Source organism: Pezoporus occidentalis, unplaced genomic scaffold (genome assembly GCF_034315485.1).
Source record: "Pezoporus occidentalis ecotype Australia unplaced genomic scaffold, CSIRO_AGI_Poc_V1 ctg96, whole genome shotgun sequence".
Taxonomy (NCBI): Eukaryota; Metazoa; Chordata; class Aves; order Psittaciformes; family Psittacidae; genus Pezoporus; species Pezoporus occidentalis.
In genome coordinates, this window is record NW_026916325.1 from 362,136 (window position 1) to 384,775 (window position 22,640).

Genomic DNA, 22,640 nt, shown 5'->3' on the forward strand with positions numbered 1-22,640 from the left:
GTCTTGAAAATGCCTACTGTGTCTCTCTATGTGACTTAAACAAGTTCAGAAACACAGTTCAAAATTGCACTTAAATCACTTAAGCAACGGACAAGGCTACAGGCTTTCTAAAAAAACAGTTTGCAGACACTTAGACCTGAAGCCATTACATGCAAATTTAGACACTTTGTTGAGATAGCTAGGAAGATCTCCATAGTCTGACCAAAATATTTTCTGTTCTTCTGGAAGTGCTGATTTCTCTTCATTAGTTACAGAGGAAGTGTGCATGATTTTGCTCCAGGGTCAGGTGTTTCAATGAATTGCTTAGATTTAGAGCTGAGGCCAAAGTATGATCTGTCTGTTTTTCCTTCCCTTTTAAACTCTCTCCAAAATCCAGTTTTGATGCTTAAAGGCTATTACAAAAAAAATATGACACCACCAGCGATAGATTGCATCCTTTTCTACAGAACTAGAACCTTGTCGTTTAAATATCCCCTGTATTTATACTGTATTTATGCAGTTGATTATTTCCCCATAAGTATGTCAACTTACACTTGTTTCTGTGAGGTAGCATCCTGGGTTTTATCCAGATTAACCTGTTTAGGAGTGTTGGCAATTTTCCATTAAACATTTCCATAGTGTTTTTAATAACATGAACATCTGTCTTGGGTTAGAGCTAGAAATAACAAATAGATGAGAGGTTCTTTTTGTGCTAGTTTTCTGTCCGTTTAATTTAGGGTTTACAGCAAGTTTTATCTACTGATTGTGTCAAGATTTGGAGCACATAAATATTACAAAATTGCTCTTAATATTTAGGTTCAGTAGCCATAAATAGTAAGTCTGGTATAATATACTGGTGATATAGCCAGACGTAGTTTGCTGATGTCAAGAAAGGAGTTCAAATATTAGGAAAACAATATTTCATCTATCTTTTCATCCAATTGTTACAATCAATATATATGTTTGTAATGAGCATTTAATAAAAATTTGTCTCACCACAGGAAAAAAAATATCTAATTGTACTGCACAATCATTGACATTATACATAATCTGAAACAGATAAATTATCAGAACTTTAACAAAACTCACTAAATTTTACTGCTTACATTACAGACATACACTGTTATCATAGTGCAGCATATATGCTATATACTGGTCTAATATAAGTGGAAACTCCTTCTTGTACAAAGAAAAGGCAACCAGAACTGTTAACACAGAATTTGACTATCTGAGAATTTCACACAGATATACATTTTTGCAGGATTACTCATGCTGTCAAACATGTTTCAGTAAGTACTTTAAGGAAATGTCCATTCTCACACTAAGAACATGTTAAATCCCTGGGCATTTGTAATTTTCATTTGAAAAACATTACATTTATAAAAAGCTATATATATATATACACCTTCCCTTGCAAGTAGATTCTATCTTTCTTCCTATTTTTCTCACTTTCACCAGTGAGCCTGTTTCTGCTTTAAAGGAATACCCCTAAGTAAAAATTTTCATGAAACTATATCAATTTAGGGGTTCATATTGAGATCCCAAAAAGCTGTGTGATTTCAGTTGTTCTGCATGTTGCTGAAAATATTTTGCACCTGATTTACCTCCTCTCACAGTAGTGTTGCTACTTGATTTCTAAGGGAAGAGAATAATGAGTGACACACAACAGCCTGATTCCTCCCATGTCACATTATCCACCCAAGAGCTTAGTTTGGGCACACAATAAAAGGCACCATACGCTGTGACTAGTCAGTAAGTATTTGTGACAGAGCAAACTGATGATGCATTTCCTACCCTCACTGCAGTTTTACTGGCCTTGATGACTGTGTAGTGCTCATTATTAACATATCATACCCTACACACTCTTGAGTCTCAGAAAGATGCTAAGCAGCTGGAAGCTCGTGTCGAGTGCCAGAAGAGAAACAGGCTCCCACGCACAGAGCTTAATGTAACAACAATCTTTACTTATTGGCAAGAAAGGGTTGTGTGTGTGTGTGATGGTAGTTTAAGAAACTATAAATCTTTCTCATCTTGTGTCAAAAGTGTCACTCATAAGGAAGAAAAAGAGGTAGTTCCAGTGCCAGTCCCACACTTATAGGGACTTGATTTGGCGAAAGGACCACACTCTTTGCATGTCCTTTCTCTCCTTCTTCATGCTGTGCATCATTTCAGCTGACAGATTTACACAGGAAAGCTGGCTCAGCAAGGCCTGCCGTAGTTGGTGGCAAACAAGAATATGAGGGAATTAACTTCTGGCCTGCTGACAGTGGCTAAATCTGCCAAAGCAGAGCTGGGTAATTTGGTTTCTTTCTTTTGTTGATTTTGTGCCAGCCCACAAGAGAGGATTAAGCAGCTAAATTCTGCATGGAGAACTCTACCCCTTTCACTCAAATCCTATTGTCTTGATAGAATGACAGTAGCTAGTTGTGCCAATCTTTAACATCTTGCTGGCATTTCCCCAGAACATATCAGCTTTTGGTTACTGAAAAGAAGGATTTGTTAAAGAACTAAATTAAAAAGAAATAAAAAAAAAAAGGACAGAAGAGGATGAGAAGCCATGGAGTAAAAGTTTTGCCTTGTATTAATTAAAGGAACAAAGTTCTCTAATCCTGATGGAGGCTCCACAATGAAACACGGGTAAATCTCTAGCTCTCCTGTCGTTGTAGCACATTAAGAGTGCTCATTCCCTGTTGCCCACAGTATTTGTTTAATTCAGGAACTATTCCTCATTGAGTTTTGAGAAGCTCTGCATTCATTTCACTCTTAACTTTAAGTAGAGAACCCACTAAGTAAGGTCTTCATTTCACTATTGATAGAGTATATTTATGTCACAAATAAACTAAGGATGAACCTTTTTATTTTCCAAAACATCAAACCTTCTCTGAAAGTCAGATAAGCTGAAGTGATAAGGAAAGCAGGCAGCAAGGACAGTGAAGGTTTTAATTTTTCATCTCAAAGCCAGCATTCTCTGAAAAGGCTTAAGTCTTACACGGTTCCAAACTTAAATCATCATGAATGTTAAGACCATATCATCTGACCTATGTAGTACAAGCCTGAGGACTTACCCAGTGGTTCCTGCCAAAGGCATTTCAGGGAGTAGAGGAAACCTTCCAGAAAGACAGGAGGCCTTGGGATGTGGTCTTCAATAGACACAGGCATCTTGCAATAAGGATTAGATATCCTTCTGAAGGGCAGGAAAGGCTGGATTTACTCATACCACAGCAATTTGTACATTTGAACACAAAGAAGTTTAAAAACACGGTTAGGTACTAACTTTAGTGTAAAAAGTTATTATTCCAATGTTTTTTCAGCTTACATTTTAAAGTATCACATAGCTTCTGAATGAAAAATCCAATATGAGAAATAATGAAGCTAATGATACTTTCTTTTGGACTAAGTAACACCATGTTAACAAAAAAAAACCCAAAACAACAACACTGCAGTGTTTCCCTCCAAATAATTCTCAGCATGCCTTCTACAAGACATCAAGATTTCCACAAAATTTAGCCACATGTTGCCTTGAATGTACTCAAAAAATAAGAAAATTATGAGGTAACTACCAGACTGGCTTTTTAACTGAATATTTTATTTAAGGTGAGACTACTGTAAGCCAGAGCATCATTTTTAGGCAAGAAAAATGCCAATCAGAGATCTAGACAGGAAAATGTTCTTTGATTAAAGCAAATATAAACAATCATAGGCCTTTAAAGCTGATCTTTTTCTCTATTTAATTTCCTGATCTTATTTAAGAACAAAAATATATAAATTTCAACACAAAAATTTGGATTAAGCCAAAGAAAGCAGATCCAAATCTAGATTTAATTGGTTTGAAACTGCTTAACTTTCTCTTTCTCTCCTTTTTTTGTTTTACAAATGTATGTCTTATTCTGCAGTGTTACTTATATACGCATACATATATCATTCAGATTTATGATATCAATGTTTAAGAAGTGCTGGATTTTGAGTTATGATTTTGCATTTGCTTTTACCTTTTTTCCTTTTTTTTGCTTAATGGAACAGTTCAAGACACATTTTTCTGGGAGAAGAAAGCAGTTGCAGAAGGTTGGAACAGGGCAGCGAGAGAAACTAATGCATCACTGACAAAATTCCAGTCCACTTGAAGATAGAACTCTTATTGTCTTCAGTTTGGTCATTGTTTATTAACAGTGTTGGTATATATTTCTCTTTTTTTTTGAATTATATTATCTTTTAATATAAACTAACACCTCAGGGAAAAGATCATAGCAAAAGATACTATTGATATTATAATTAAATCCTGCTTGTGAAAATCCAGAGATTTTTACCAAACTTTTTCACTATGCTATCAACCCTCATTGGTATCTCAGAAGAAGGATATACAACATACGTCAGTCATGATGACACTTTAGTACATTTTCAAGGCGTTAATCTGGGTCTGAACTCTTTCTTACTTTTATTGCAAGCAATAAGTCACAGTTTGAATAAAGTTCTGCTGCGACTACACTGAGGTGTGAAAGATGCTTTCCTGACCAGATTTCAAAAATAATGGAACTACTAAGTACAGAGTTTAAAAACAGTTAAAAAAAAATTCATATATATTGACTTGAAAGTAATGATATTTTTAATTTCATTGCTATCAAATTCTGAGTGCAATGTAATTATTTTTCTTGAAAATAAGGTCATTACTCTTAATGGATCTTCATCTGGGAAAGGATTTTGCATTCACGGACCACTATTACATTAGTGGTGTGAATTAGATCAGATATAACAATTTAAAAAAATGTGACATGTAAGATAATATAGTTCAATATTTTCAAAGTTATTGCACACAACCTTATAATTTTGTACTGATCAGTAGAATGAAGTGAATATTTATTAACTATATTTCAGCTGAAGGTCATTTACACAAAAACATGCATTATAAGCCTGAGTGTTAAAAGGCTTATGTAGAAGAGTCTTTCTGCTTCCACATAGGACAACTACATTCTGGCAAATGTATCTGTAATAACTGCAATTGTACCAATACCACTCAATATATTATTTTATGTTAACTCTTCTGGAAATTGTCTGTCATCAGTTTTTGGAAAATCTATTCTACCTATTCCTGCACTTGAACATATGTAAGTGAAGATAATTGTGAAATAAATACTGCAGCCTATAGGAATCAGGTTATCCTGGCACATAAAAAGTGCAAATCCACCAGGAATAGAAGGACTCTGTGGGAAGTATAAACTGGCAGAAGACTCTCAAGTTTTCTTCAAGACCTCATCTAGAAATCTAATTTAACTCTTTTTTGGTAGTTCCTAATCTGGTAGGTTTGATTTCATGGATGCTGACCTGGCTTAAATAGAGTAGAACAATCAAGACAACTGCAGCCAAGCCATGGACTGACTTCACAAGGACAGTATGAGCTTGAACAGAATTTATGAAGTGACTTAGAAAAGAATAATAGGAAGCAGCAGAAGGTTCAGGATCCTTTATCTTGCAGACCAGTACAAACAGTAGAAAATCTGGGAGGTTCTGGATATAGCAAACATCACAGGATGAAAATAATGAGATTTACTTACCAACCTCACTATCACTGAGTTGAACATTCACCCTAAGATTTAGGAACAGACAGTGATTTGCTCTGTTGTCCTTTAAATTGTAATCCACACTGTATTTATAATTTTGAGCCTTACTCTTTTGAGACAATTGAAAACCCCAATCAAAGAAAGCAAGTCAAATCAACAGTCCCCACTACTTTAGGTGTTTTTTGATTCTGAAAACATGAGGGAAAAAAATTCAAGTAATTTGTTGCTTTTAGCTCAATCTGTGATGGAGAAATCAGACTGTGAAAAACTTGTCTTGCATATAAAAAAAATAAATTCTGGCAACCCTACTGTGGTACATCACTTTATCAGGATATGGATGGAAATTCAATTGTTTTGAAGAATTAAATGGACCACTAAACTATTGGTCATGGAGGCATGGATGGATTGACACTCTGCAATGGTATTTGATCTACCCACTGTGCTGTCTCTGACAAATGTTTCCAATTTTTTTTCTTTTTTTTTTTTTTCCCCTGACCTAGCCTTAGGCTGATAAGAAAAGATAACATGAACTAAAGAGCCATGGCAAATTAGTTTATCATCACTACTAACACTACCCTCAAACAGTCCAGGAAGCCTTCCAGCAAGGATTAACAGTATAATAAAGTTGCATCTAACATTTCTTGTGTTCATTTATCTAGAATGTTTGCTGGCAATGCTGAGTGTATTTTATTAAAGGTATCGGCACAATTACCTTGACGGAATAAAGCTTAAACCTATTAAATTACTAAATATCCAAGTTCCATGGTGAACTTAAGAGGCTTGTTTCTGTTTGGAGGGATATGGTCATGGATTACCTGCTGCATAGTTTGCAAACTCTCTATTGCTCATTCATGCAAACTCTGGTTTGAATAATCATGCCTAACTTCAAAACCTGTCAGAAACTCCCTTTATCAGAAAATGTGAACAAGAAGCCTGTGTGAATAGTATCCAGAGTGCTTCGTATCACAGCTGAAATGATAATATTTTAAGGAAAAAAAAATTTTATCATTCTGTTTCTTCATAAAACAGTAATATTATACAAACTAGATTGCGATCGGTTTTGTGCAGTTGTTTCAGCTTTTTATCTCCAGATCTTCTGTGAACATCATATAGCATTTCAAATACAGTTGTCTGAATGCATGCATACACTCAGCATCTGCATTTTACAGAAAGGAAATATGAGGTAGCCCTATCAAATGATGATTTCAAGGCATTTAAAGGAAATTCCAGAGACATGAGACTCTTGTTTAAGCTTTGTGTTTCTTTCCATTTACTTGTTGCAGCTGACCTCATGGTTTACAGCATTACAAAGAATTATTTTTTTTTGCACAAAACATTTTCTTGTTCATGATAAAAAACTTGCTAAAAGACTATCACTTTATCAAATATAGACATGCTGGGCTTGATCCTGAAAGATTTCTACTAACTGTTGATTTCAGTTCTCAGAATTAAGCCCTATTTCAGTAGAAGCAATATATAATTAATCTTTTGCCAACTCAAATCACAACCTCTCTCTTTCCATTCATCCTCTACTCATGGAAAGTCCAAGGAAAAGGTTTTCTTCATTCCTTAGGGGAAATAAAAACAACTTAAGAAGTATTAATAACCAAGTAGACATAATTTAAAGCAGTATTAGGACAGCCACAATGAAGCCAATATCAACATTATAGAAAGCTGGTATCTGTACTATTTATGATCAGAGTGGGAAATATGGTCTGTTTCTTAGTTAGTAATTAATACGAAAACTCAATGAAAATACACTGTTGCCTATAGAAAATGTCAAATCTTCAAGAAGAAAAGGAGACTGTCCTTTCCAGTGTTCATGTGTTGCATGCAGAGGACATGGCTCTCAGTTATGCTGCTTTTTCCCCAGGATAGTGTGAGTGGCCCCCAGGCAGCCTCTCTCTCTATTCCCTGTGTCTGCTTCTCCTCATGCTTTGGCTATCGTGCTGACAAGTCTTCTCTCTAGATTAGCAGGCCTATTACCAAAGGTGGTCTTGCCCCCTTTTGTCTGATGGAGATGCTCTTTAGCAGTCATAATTTCTCAAAAAGGATAGGATACATTTCAAATTTGATAACACTCAGATGTTAAGACATCTTGCTGGTTATGCTGTGGAGTCTCCATGGAGTATTGCTCTTCAGTGCTCCATGCCCTCATGTCCATTAAGATACCTTCAATTTATGGGTCGGGTCATATTGGTAAATGGAAGACTCTTTCATAAAAAATATTCAAAGAACATTTTGACAGGATTGCATTTCCATTTCCACTTGGAAATGCTGGCATCTGAAAGTCTGGTCGTTTAGAATAATCTTTGGGAACTTCCTTTCCTTTTATGCAGGTAAATCAGGAATAATTTAAAAGCAAAGTACCTTTAGAAAATGCAAGTCAGATGCTTTCATCTTCATGACCTCATAATTAACTTTCCATTGTGAGATCTCCTCAGGTTATGGCTACTGATTAAAAGGTGAAAGGTTGAGGAGAAAGTGAATGGCAGAGAATTATATGCTCCCTTTCCTTTTAAAGGCACTTCCTTTATGGCAGGTATGATAAATACCAACCTTTATTCATGTTACAAGTCTGAATTGGTGCCATATGATGATGAATTCCTATACAAAGACAAGGCAGGACCTGATTAAGAGTTAAAACAAAGTATGAACACAGATGGAGAGAGAAAACTTGAAATTGGAAGATGGCAGGAACAGCTGACAGCATTATGTTTCCAATGAAGAGGGGAAAAAAATGTCTGGGGGAAAAAAGAGAAAAAAAACCCTGTTCTTTCAGCCCCCTGACACCCACATTTCAATCTGGAAAAAAAATGAAAGCTTGTTTTGATTCAGTTCTGTAATGTAACAGAGAGAGATAAATCACATGCAGGAAGCTGTTTTGACTTCCAGCACATCAAAATAGATTTTATTCTTTCAGTTTCCTTTGGAAGGCATATAATCTGCAAGCTCCATGTATGTGCATGCATCCTCTCAAAATCTTTTATTCTCTTGAAACTCCTATGAACTTGTATGAGAGCTTTCTTAGGAAAATTCTAAGAGTTTTATCTCAGTATTTCCTGGCACCCACGTGAAACTGATAACAGACTACTGTTTATTCAGGCACAGCCTTAAGCAAGGATTATCATAGAAGTTCTCCTAGCCCAAACGTAATCCAGATCTCATCTAGTCCAAAACTCATCATTGTAGTAAAACATCTTTCTTGTTTGGTTGTTGTTGTTTGGTTGTTGTTGTTGCTTTTATTGCTTATTTCTCCTCCTGAGGATAGCATTGTAATGCTGATAGAAGCAGAAAAAATTTCTGTCATGTCCTCAAGATTTTCTCCTGACTGGACAGCATGGAGTTGAAGCAAATGGTCTCCCCTAAACTAAAGCAAAGGAGTTGAAAAAAGAAGTTAAATAAAGGAGTAAATGAATACATGGGCATCTTCTACTTTTGTAAGCCTAGAACCAGAGTCAGGATAATCTCTGTATAATAACTCAGGATTTTTTCAAGTGATGCACAACCATGTGGCTCTAAGTCAGGTGGATAGTCTATTGAGGGATTTCAGACATTCCAAGTAATTATGTTTAAAAATAAACAAGGAACTATTTGGTCACCTTAACAGTTCACTGACAGAAAAGAGAGGAGCAGAAGCCATCTTTCAGTTATGCTGGTTGTTCTCATTCAAACTTTCAGTTACTGTTTGTTATTTATTTTTCTATGTTTAGGAAAAATCATCAAGTATATGAATTTTCAATAAATGAAATTAATCTTTACTTTCCTGAAATATATTTTATATAAAACTTAACCAAAGCCTCTAAACAAATAATTTAATTGCATGCAATGCCTGGTGCATCAAAATTCTTCAAAGATAGCATGTAGGAAGACTCATTCCATTTCAAAGCTTTCTTGGCTTTGTTTAGGGTATTTTTTTCCCAATAGTCTTCCATCATTTCATTCCCTGCTGTTTTATACTGTGCTCCTGTAATCAATAGACATGAATAAAAGAACAACCATAAGGATGCTTGAAGCTATTGATTTAGAGGCTGAATACGCAGCTGATAACAATATTAATAGGGCTGTAACACTGATAGGAAACAGTAGGATTTGCTAGTAGGGATGCAAGACCAGTGACAAGACTGTAGTGTCCATCATGAATGATAATCAAAAAATATACTTTACTAACAGTTCTCATAGCATGGGAGTTACTACAGTTGGTCTTTTTTATTATCATCCCAGTACTGTGATATAGGTCATTCATTTATGTCTTGTACCTTGTACAAAGTTTATGCCTCAAAAGAGATGCAACAGAGAATGTCTGGGAATGAATTTAAGAATCTATTATAAAAATTAAATTATTTATAAATTTTGCCTTGTTGCTCTAGGACCTGGCTTTGAGGAAGTGTGGTGTTTTTACTGTAATTAGTCTGTTCTTAATTCAAAGACATTTTGATTTATTTGGAAGTAGTCCAATAAATTCACCACCAGTAGCTGGTGAATTAAGCTAGAGAATTAGTCACTTTCTGTCAACAGGACTTGTTGTAGCCTACTTTACAATGCTGATACTCTAAATGAACCCAGTGAATAAAATTAATCTTATTATGGTTTAGCATACAGTGATTGTTCTACACTTATAGCTTGTTTTCATTGTAAAATTGATTCTTAAAATCCTGTTCTTTTTCTTAGCCCTGTACAGAGTCATGCACAGTTCATGGCTGCTATCAGGCTGGAATGCCAGCACTGAGTTTCCATTACTGAGGACAGCACCATGTCCTCATTCTTGTTGACAGACACAGAAGACATCATGTGAAATAGAGGTTGTAGCTTAGGGGAAACTAGGAATCTGAGTACTTCTGCACATTTCTAAATAAAGATAGTAGATATTCGAGGACTGTTGTTTTTCTTAGCAATTGTTTGTGAGCATAAAATCAGAAAAGTTTAAAATAAGGTTAATCTTTTTATTTTATCAACAATTTCACAATAATATCCAGCTAAAATAATAATAATAAAAAAGAAATAAATCTAAGTTTTATACAAATAAACCAAGGGAAAGCATAACTCTAAATTATATTCTAGATTTGCCACAGCGTTTCTTGGGAAATGTAGAGTTAGGTTACATATGCTCTCACAGAATGCAATGAATAAGTATCAAACTTAGAAAAAAAGTATGTTTGTGTATATATGTGGGTGGATGGATGGATGGATGGATGGATAGACAGATAACTAGCAAGATAACTAGCTACCTAGATAGATGATAGATTAGATAGATAGATAGATAGATAGATAGATAGATAGATAGATAGATAGATAGAAGGATGATAGATGATAGAGGCAAGATAAGAGGAGAGATGAGAGATAATAAATAATATCAGATTTCATAGGAACTGACAGTTGTATTATTTTGTGATAGTTTATTTTAGATTTCCATGGAATGTATCAATTAAACTTACACACAAGCAGCACTGTCTGTTGCTTAGATATATTCTCAATGCAAGTCTGCACTTAAAATTCTCTTGTGTTCTATTTAGAAGACAAAAAACTTCACATAGCCTGTAAAAACCTCTATACTGGAGTGGAGCTACAGTTTTCTGAAGGCTGTAGTATCTTAATGGATTGCTCCAGGAATGAACATTTTTTTTGGCATCTACCTAATTGAGTTAAAAGTTAATAAATTCCCCCGGTTGCTCCTTTCTTCAGGAAGCATGCAAAAAATGCATTGAAGTAAGGAAGTTCAAGGTTTCAGTATCTGCTGCCCTTGGTCTTTCTCAGGAATTCTTTAGCTGATTACATGCTTCTTGTTTCAACAACATAAGCTTTGTATCCCCTGTTTTGTAAAGGATCATTTCACCAGCCACCCTCTTTAAGGCCACTCGGTCAGTTAGAAAAGTTAGCATCTGGATGTGAGTATTTCTATCACACGCATTTAAAATGCCCAAGGGAACGAATTTTTCTTTGATTTTTTTTTTAAACAAAAGTAATCTTTATAGACATACTTACAATGTTACAAATGTTTTTTCTTATGTACAAGATCTGAAATTCTTTCTGATTTCAGTGCTTTCTTTGTAATTTTGGTTTTTTTTTTTCTGAACTAATCCAGTTTTCCCTTTCTGTTAGCAATGACAGGCAATAAATAACAAACATTTCATGTAACTGAAAAATAATTACCTAAAAGATGGGTTTATTCCAGCACATTTAGAATGCTACACTTCATGATAAGATATAAGGTCTGGGTTTATTCTTGTGTCAGCTCTATACTGGTGCAAATCCATTAATTTTGATTAAATTATGCCTTACGCCTAAATTATGTGAATGTAATTGAGGAGGATTAGGGCTTAATTATAATTATACATAATTATCCATGATTATAATAAATGTCAACATTAAGTCAAAATAGTAAGGCTAAAATGTTGGGGATCCAAGCCGAGATGATGAGTCACAGTACTTCGAGATGTCAAGCACCTGCAAGACATACTGAGGCTGGAATGAAAACCTAGCCCTAAATTTTGCTAGGAATCCTAAAATTGAAAGTTCACAACTGGTGCAAATTTTTGACTATGTGAAGATGACAAAACTATTTCTTGATTAATAATTTGTGCACTCAGAAATTACAAAAGGTCAGGCCAGTTTTGCGAAGCCCTGGGAAGGGTGGAAGCACTTATCAGATGTTAAACTCTTAAACTGAAGCTTCTGAACACTTCCTTACAGTTTCTTCCTACCTTTCCCTTTCATCTCATTTGAAAATTATTTTGAAGTTCTTTCCCATTTCCTCTGCTTAAGGATCCTCATAATGACCTGATACAGAACTTAGAAATGCATAGTTTCACTTCTATATTTTATGCCTTTAACAGTTAAGCATGTTTCAAAAAATAAGCCTATTCAAATGCCTAAAAATTAGTCCTGTCATTAAAGGACAGAATAGTTATTTTTTTTATCACTATTTTATAATATTCTAAGAAGAATAATTAAAACCAAACCTGGCCTAAAGAATAAAGATTATTCAAGGTGCAGCTAATATATTATTTGTATCATAGTAATAAATAAAGGACAAAAAAGACGTGGAGGTATATAGACTAAGTATGCAAGATGAGTCAACGGCATGACTGAAGTCCAATTGTTCATTACCACTTTCAGACAAATACTCAACTTTCTTTTTTCAACACTGGGACAGAATGCGACACACAGACTTTGCACCTGGTAATTCCCCTAGAAAAGATATCTTTTTGATTTAAGAATTCTTAGAATCTTTCTAAGTGTAAAGATCACATTTTTAGAACACTGAAAGTTCAATTTTCAGTCTCGAACTGCTGCTATCACTACTTGCCTTTATAAACAATGAGGGGTTTGGGTCATTCTTGTGCGTATGTTTTACAGCAGAAGTACTAATTCTTTATATGTGCTTCTAGGGAACAAGTGATGCTGTCTAAAATATAGATATTTAACACCTTCCTTGAATTCAGATTGGGTGAACATGGAATGAACTGTCTGGCTAAGAGCCACAAAAATACCTTGTGCTGGAACCGAGCAGTCACTCACTGGTGAGAATCTTCCAGCTGATAGACAAAAGCCCTCACCTTTGTATTACCTGTCATGATTCAACTTCTTTTTCATTCTTACCTTTGAGATATAGCTTAAAGTAAACTAACTTTCGCACTTTAAATTTCTTCCAACAAATTTACATGCTTGCTTTAAAGAAGGAAGAAAGGAAAAACCTCATAAAAGCTTGTAGATACAAAATGAGTTTTGAGTCACCTATCTATAACTATTCTGCTTTTTTATTCTGATGTTAATGATCATTTCAATCTGGAAAATTTCTCTTTTCATTTAAAAATACTTAAATGAAATACTCTGTGAATTTAATGTCTAAAATTCATTTGGAGCAGGTGTTTTTTTTTTAAGTCTCTATATCAACTTCTATCTAAAAAACAGATGTTTTTTCAACAGGAATATGTTCGTTTGGCAAATTCTAGCTCAGACCATCTTAAATATTTTCTTAATTAATATGTGACATTGACATCCCTCCTATAGCTTTGGAAATTCTATCTCCATGAAATATTTTACCTATGAAGGTCTGGTATCTCTTTTTATCCATTTGCATTTCAATGCTCTTTGGAGAGAAAAATACTGCTGAGTTGCTGATTTTTTATATTTTTGGGGTTTTTTTTACAGCATCATTTACTGTCACAGATCTGTATAAACAGTAGTAAGTTTAATTTGCTACCGTGACCATTTCGTAGGAAATTGTAGCTAATTTCGAGCAGTAGTGAAAAGGTTAACCTTCTAGTAAATTAGATGGATAACAAGGGAAGCCGATTAGCAAAAAGAGGAGCTCAGTCACTGACCTTACAATGCTTCTTTATCTTCTACATTCATCTCTCAGGCTCAGTCCAACGCTGCAACATAAAGCCAAAGCTATGGTACAAGTATTGTATTCCCAGAGGAACAGCCTATTACTTGTATATGCTTGGTTGCTTTTTTGCTGTGAGCTTCTGAATCATATAAGAATAAGTTTATTCATACATTTACCCCTTATTTAACATGCTTATTGAATGGGCAGGAATCTTCTTAAAGGATAGAAGTATTAAGATGTAGCTGACACAGAAAACAGATGAAAATCTTAATATTATCATTTTCTAAAGAAATGGTCAAACATACTGAATGACAACAGAAAACAATTACAAAACACACATTTATAGCTTTGAGAGTTAATACAGTATCATACGAAAACTATAACATAGATTCTTAAATAATCTGTTTTATGCCAATATGGCTTGGAAAGACGACATAAAATCGTGTAATTGGGATACTAAACTTGTTATGAGAAAGTCACATCCTGATGAGGTATTTGTCCTTGTTTTTCTCTTATCAAACCTATTTCTTCATTTTTTTTAATATATTATCTTAAGATATGTCATTAAAGCCAGCTGGATTTTGAATTGGCCACTTTGGGATGGAAAACTAGATTTTCAGTGACAAAAGTATTTCATCCATCAGTTTGTTATACATTTTTCTGCAGAAAAACAAAAGTTTCCTTTGGTAGATAGAATAAAGAAACTGTTGCCACTTTATTTTTGCACCATCCGCCTATAGCCTGCACTTGTTTCCTCCTTCTCAAAAAGTATTGTATAAAATTGTTGTACTTATGGTCTGATCCTCTCATCAGCTGTTTATTGTGTCATTTGCATTTTACTAACTGGTAGTTAGCTCAGTGGGAAGCTAACAAGCCATCACAGTCATAAGCTGAGCACTGGTCACATGCAGGCTCAACAGTTGTTGGCATCCTGCACAGTTTTTATTCTTTACTTAGGAGAAAATAGAAATTACAGGAAAAAAAAAAAAAGGCAGGAAAGCAGGAATATACCAGAATATTTTGGGGAAAACCTGAGGTCAGCTTCTATTTTATAGTCTGTCTTCATGGTAGATGGCTTTTTTGCTTCTTGTTCCCTTGACTTACATTAAAGTCCAGAGTGTTGGGAGTTTTTTAGAAAAAAAGTCAACCTTTGAGATTTATTCAGTAACATTACCCTTCTCTTTCCCTCAGCTCTTGTACTTTGCATAATCATTATTTAGATTTGTACTTTAGAACATAGAAGGGCCATTACTTTTTATGTACATGATCCTATGCCTGAATGGGTTCTCCAAGAAATGCTGTAACATTAATTAACAATAATGAAAATTCTAATAAATAGAGCAAAGACTAGTCATCGGGAATTGCATTTTCCCAACATGCCAGGCCATTAATGAGAAGAATTTTCATAATAAAATAATCTCTGGTATGTAATAAATCAGAACATAAGTATATGCTTATACTGAAATCCAAACTTATGAGACTGCATGTGAAAATGAATGAAATAAAAATTCTTCTTGCTAGGATGATGGTGATTCTTTTCATTCCTCTGAAGTAGCTAACATGCTGGCTTCCTACCATATCTGGGCAACACTGGCATGAGGTGATTTCAATTTAACAATATTTGCCAAATACATGTTCACTCCAGATCTTGCACATGGTGCTCCCAGAGTGCATTTGACATAACCCATGAAGACCTGGGCTAGAAAGCAACACTACCTGTGTACAAAGATCAGCACCGAGTTATATTTTTAGAAGATATCTCAATCAGCAGGGGACTCTGCTAATTTATTTTTTTTCTTTCACAGTGTGCCCTCATTGCTTGTGTGTTTGAATAATCAGACATTTGAGTGATCCTTTCATCTCTTCCAGGGGGTTTGCAGGGACCCTCTGAACTAAGATGACAGGATTTGGAACCTGAGAGTTGGTGCTCTTTGTTTGTTGTGGCCTATCATCAGTCAAATCCAGTGCGTAGGTTAATAAGGCTTAAACTTTAAGGGAACGGTGAACACCTGATTGACAAGCCTGTGAATAAAAGTGCAGTGGGAAGTTTTGTGTTTGTGAAGTTAGTATGCACAGAGACACAACTGAAGTTTAGAATGAATTGTAATTGGTTTTATTAATGCAGGGAATCTTATTTGATGGTTTAACATCACTTTCTGGAACTCAAATAAAGTTTCAAATTATATCATAGATTTCAAATAAAATTCTAAAGCATTTCTGGTTTGGTTGGTGGTTTGTCTTTGTTTAACATTAGAGCAATATATTTCTTTTGCTTTTTTTTTAATTTTATTTTAACAGTATTGAAAGTCTTACTATGATAATAAAAAAAAATAAGGTCCTACAGGTACCTAGAAGTTAAAGACAGCATCCAGTGCTTCAAGTTTTCCAAACATGTGACTCAGACATTTTTTTATTTTAAACAAGTAATAGGCAGTGAGTGCATACTGTGCTTGGGACACTCAGGAATTTCAGAGGAGCTGCGGGGAGTATGGTACCAAAATCACAGTAACTATCAATAGGATCCATATGCTTTTCATTTCCACTAGTACTTTGAAAATCACAGACTTTTCCTACATGTATAATTCTAGAGTTGGTTGAAAATTTCTGATCTAAGCTGACTTCTACTAGGAAATGCAATTCCATAAAAAAAAAACATTTGTCAGGAATCTGGCAAAATCTTGTAATTCAACATAAAGAGGTAACAATCTTAGTTGATTTTGGTCAGAATTTCTGCACTGCAAAAGTATTGATTATTTTGTTTTGCATCAAAATTTTGAAAAAAAACTCATGGAATAGCTTGATTCCAGGAATATTTCCTCTTGAAAGGATATTCCTTCTGTAACTCAAGAGAATATCTATATCATTTGTACTGAAAAAATCCAATGCTTCACACATTAGAGAGTACAAAATGACTTTATAACTAAGTAAAGGGGGCAGGTTGGGGATTTCTTACCAAACTGGTTGTCATAGAGTGAATTTTTGTATGTGTCATTCTGACAACATTTTCAACTAGGCAGGTTTCTCTGACTTGAAATGGCATTTATTGTCAAAACTAGAAGGAAAAAATCTACTCAGTGCATATGGAAAACCAAGATCCAGAGCCAAAAAAATAAGAAAAGGGTCTGATTTCAAAGCATTTCCTTGTCTTTACTCACTGTATGTTGCATACATAACTGCAGGGCTGCTGCTTCTGAACATTTAACAAGAACAGTGTCTTCTCTATTCTTATTGAGCACCAGTTCAGTTCAAAGAAATTGAGTTAGAAAACTAGAGCACTGCAGCTGTTGTGGATAGCATCTTCTTGCATATGTTGTTTTCCCAGAGAGGGAAGCAGGGGAGGAGAAGAACAGGATGTTTTCTACTCTCTTGTGCTTGGAGACTCCATCAGATTCAGTGTCTCTGTAAACTCACCGATTTTGCCTTGTGTCGCAGAGATGGAATCTGAGCACTGATTTATGTATTTTCGGTTTCAGTAACAGACCATTTTAATAATTATTTAGGTCAGGCTCTGCGTTTGTGCTGTAAAGGGCGTATGTATCTATTCTACCCAGGGCACATTCAACAGAAATAAAGCAATATTAATCTTGAATTTAAGACACTCCCTCCACTCCAGTGGCTTATATTTAACAGAAAACATGAAGATTGTCCTATCCAGAATATTACAGAGTTGGAGTAAAGCATTTTTCTGTAATGCAGGATTTATGCATTCAAACTTTGGAAGAGGATGGAGTTCCTGAACAAGTAATCTAAGCAGTCTGCTGTTATGTAAAGAGTTAAGGAAACACTGATTAGATATATGATGGCATTGGGCTCCTCTAACACAAAGTCCTTTGTCCTACTCTTTGGGATCAATCATTTGAACCACAGATTGGCAGCGCCATTGGTCAGGTGATCAGTTTTCCTGTGGAGACTTCCCCATGGCTTGTTAGGAGAGGAAGCTTGTTATTTCACTAAGGTAGAGATCAGCTGCTGCAATGAACCACTTTTATATATGCAATGCAAATTTAAATTAAGTAAGCTTCATATATTTGTCAGAAGCTACAAAGCTGTGTTCACACTTCCCTTTAGAATCTCAAACATATTATGCAAAACTTGGTCTGCCACCTTGTCCTTTAGTTACCTTTTTAAAAGAATAAGAAATGCTTGATTACACACCTCTGAGCAGAAGGGGATTCCACATTTTCTTTCTGAGTAAACACAGGCACAGAGTTTTCTGCCTGATTCAGGAACTTCATTGATAGAGAGTGACAGAAGCTTAGACATGACCCTACTTCTAGAGTTTAGCCTAATGCTGCCTCTAGCTCCATTCTACATATATTTGATGATTTTTCATGGGTGTCTTATTATCTCCATTGCATATAATATTTTGCCTTAGACAACGGAATCTAAGTAGTTTGAATTTCCATGCTAGTAAGTGTCGAGTGTCAGGTGCTTCCTACTAAAGATAGCACAGAATTATTCAACAGCCCTCTGCTTCTGGTCACCTGCCACATGAACATTTGTGTTGTCCTTGATCCACTTGCAAAGCATGTGCTCTGACATCCACAGCTCCCCCTCATCCCTCTCTGCTTTAGAAAAAATCACCCAAGGTAAAATTGATTTTCAGTAGAAAGTGGTGCAAAATAAATTCTGCTTTTTTTTAATTTGGGAAACGATACCACATCATTACCCTCGTTTCTTCCCTTAACAGGTATAAATGAAAATAAAACTCTCAGGACTGTGGGATCCTTAAAATTTATTTTGTTGCATTTCTTTGAATCCACAGGATTAGCCTGGAGCATTCCTCTCACCCTAAATTGGCACGGGCTAGGTTATCTGCCCGAATGCTGGCACTTGTGCTTGAGAGTCAGCGCCTTTGATTCATGAATATTTGGCTTTGATACAAGCATTCCTGTTACCTCTTGCACTGTGGATCTGGCACAACCCCTGTTGGTACTTCCATGAGGACATACAATGTCCCAAGCCTCCCCCACTGTGTAGACAATTCCTTAGAGGGGCAGGCTTTCCAAACACATTGTTTCAAAGAAATAAATCACTCATTCGTGAAAAATGAAAAAAAAAGAGCACAAATACCATCAAAGCAAATTCAGGGATTTGCCGCCCACATCACTGACATCATGCTGCCAGCTAGTGAGGACTGAATAGGAGTCCTTACAGAGTCCATCAATGCCACTCTTTAAATGGCAATTGCCTGGAGGGGTTGCTGGTTTGTGATATGAGGTACTTCTTCCTTAGCAGGAGAAAGGCAGCAGCAGCTGGGATTTCAGCACAAGTCCCCTCAAATGGCAACAAAACACACGGTTGCTTGGCCTGACATAATATCTCTTTTTCAAAGGATTGTCCTCTGGTTTTGGAAGGCGATTAATTTATACTAGGATGAAACCTTTTTTTTTAAATGGAAAAGACATGTCTGATTATCAGGAAGAACTTCCTTTATTTAACTGGAGATTAGTTGGATAAGAGTAGCACTGAGGGCTTCTTATCATTTATGGACTAATTAAAACAGACCCAAGTGAGGTTTGTCCAAGCTAATCCTAGAGCTGGTGTGCTGGGGCGTGTGATACATGGATGCACTGAGCTGCCTGGACCCGAGCCAGCTCACATCTGATGCACTGTTCCCACATCAGACAGTATTGCTCCCAAGCTAATAAGCCCTGCCGAGAAAATGCAGTGACAGGTCACTCTGGCACAGTGCTGTGTAACATATACAGTCTGGACCTAACAGCATGGGTTTCCACTAGTTGTGAGATTTCTACCACAGTTCCATTTCATGGCATAGGCATGCATTAACTCTGTACATCAGGGTCTTTCACAGCTCTGCATATGTTTCTACACATTCTTCTGTCTCATAACATTGCCTTTCCACAGCTTTTCCTGTGATACTGTCTTGGTTGCTTCTCAGGCAAATGATTCAAGTTTACCTGTGACAGTCCTTTCTGGAACATCACTCCTGCATTTGCTCATAGGGAGCTGCTTCTCCACACACCAGTTCTGCTGTGATGCTTTTAAAGCTTCAGCCAGTTGAGGTGATCTGGTGAGCAAGCAAGATAGTTGGGTTATAACAAAACAAAACAAAAAATGAAGCAGCAAAGGTTAAGAATCTGTAGCCTTTAAATTAAGTATGGTGTCACCTTAGCTTCAGTTCCTACTAGCTTCTGAATACATCTGCACATTAGCTGCTCTGCAGTTTTAGAGCAAGCAGCACTTACCCTGATGTATAAAGCACAGAACAAGGGGACACTGACCTACCTTCGGATTTGATGCACCACAGCAATGCAAATAATTAGAAATTGAGGCTGTCAGGAATGATATTTTGTTGACCCAGAGTGGATGGATAGAATGATCAACAATGTCTTTCCTTTTTGTAATGTCTGCCACATAGTCCAAGTTTATAATCAGCATAGGAAAATGGCTGCATATCATAACCATATGGCACTGAGAATACACATTATTGTACAGTAGTACTGCACTAATTTAAGGTCTGTCAGCACTTCCATTATGGGCCTCTGTTTCCAGCAATAAGACACTCTTACACAAGCACTTATCCCAAGCTGAATATGATCTCTGCCAGTACAGGTCTTAGATCTATAGATGCTTTAAAAAATATTTTATTTAAATAGCTTGGCTATTTTCTCATTACATAAGTTAAAAGTTTCAGTTTTTGCCCTCATTGTTCTAAATTCATTTTATTTAAGACAATAAAATTCCATGGATTTGGAAATGGTTAGGCATATTCCATCTATTATGGGCCACTTTTCTGACTGAACGCAGTCATTAAGCATCTGGTGAATTTAAAAGCTACTGTATAACTATGTATATGCACATATATAGTTATATTTATGGTGAGAAAAAAATCACAAAAATGAAGTCACATCTATTCTATGAGAACTCAAACTTTTTGTGAAGTTATTCTACATAAGGCTGGTCAGACCACATGACCCTGTCATAGGAAATAAAATACTATTTATTCTCCACCTGGATCAAAGTCCATGTCCTTTTTTGCACCTGACTTAGCTCCCCCAGACTGCAGAACTGGTATGTCTCCACCAAACTGGAAGCAGCTTTCTGGCACTGTAAATTTAGGGAAAAACCTGCAGTGGATCCACAAAGGTCCTACAACTTGTCATAGACATTATGCACAATGCAAAGGTGGTATCTCCTGTGAAAAATGGTGTCTCTGATTTCCATTTTGGTCAGTCTCTCCACTGCAGAGGTAATCATATCTCACCTGCTGTATGTCCATAAATTCAATGCTGATATGACAGTAACCATCACTCAGAAAGTTCATGCCAATGATAAATATGCCCCAGTTAATAATAATTTGAAGAAAATTTTCTCCTGAAAGTTCATGGACCCAAATCCTCTTTTGATTCCCAGTAACACACAGGTTGCTACAGCTGAACCCAGGGGAGCTACACCTCCCCAGAAAGCATCAGGAGGAGGAGGAAGGTGTTCAGCCCTAAGTCTATCTCATCTAAAGCAACTGCTGTTGATTTTGTGGGGGAGGACTACCTCTTTTTTCTTTCCCCAGACCAGCCTGAGAAATTGTCAAAGCAGTACCTAGAAAAGAATAAGAAGAGGGCAGGTCTATGTAACCATGCCCCTCTGCTCTTCCAGCCTCCAGCTACATCCCAGTGGTTTCCTGAACTGGATGCATTTTTTTACGTACTCATTAATTCTCAATGGATTTCAGTTCCATGAACTTTCAGTGCCTCTCCTTTAATCCACATGAGATTTTAACATCCAGAATCATTCCCTTGTTATGTAATACATGTTTTTGCTAGCACATGACTAAGTGGGTGCTGGCCTTTGACTTCAATGTGCCTTGACAATGCAAACAGCAGTGATGGCATTACTTGTCAATGATTTTCCATGTCCCTGAGATGATTTGCTCTGATGTTCAGGGTCATTTTCCTCTCAGTCAAAACTTTACCTCCATGAGGCAGCTGCCTGATTCTTAGTGACCTTTTTTTCCACCCCAAGAAAAAAAAAAAAAATCACATCAAATTGGAGTATCTTTCTCATCAGAGAACACAAGGGACTTGTCCATATGACCCCAAGCTTATGCAGAGATACCCATGGGTTATATTCACATGAGCCACTAAAAAAGATCAATAGGAGTAAATCTATAGAAGAGAAACTTTTGGTGCTGAGGCCCTGCATCCTGACCCGACAGAACTCAGGAGAGGGAGGGATAGAGGGAGGGAGGGATCCTATGTCCTGGCTGCCCCTTGGAGCTGTAGTGCATTGGGTGAGCTGTAAGGCCATGTCTGCCCATTTACTGTCATCCAGCACTCTCCAAGACCACTCCAAAATGCAGAGCAAGGCACAGAAAGTGGGAGCAACCCGGATATTTTGTTCAAATGCTTACTCATGGCCTTAAATAAAACAGTAGTGCAGACACATCCACACAAACCAGGGGATCAACATGACTTAGTCTAACAAGGTACACAAAGCACCCACGCTGCTTTACCTGAGCTAAATCACTGAGAACCAGTCCTCTGAATCCCCACAGTATTGCTCTCCACTACACGGGTATATGATGTGAGAACAGCTCTGCTTTCTTTCTCTTCTGCTGTTTAAGAAGGTGATTGGACCACCATAGCTAGCAAAACCTGGCAGAATTTTGTCAAAGACAACAGTGCCTGTCAGGGGCTGAATATTGGGCCTTTTATTCAACTGAAGGAAAAAGCTGAAGATTTCTTAGTAAAAATTATGTGAAATGTTATAAGAAGAAAGATTTCTTAAAGGAAACATGTCACAGTATGGTTGATTGA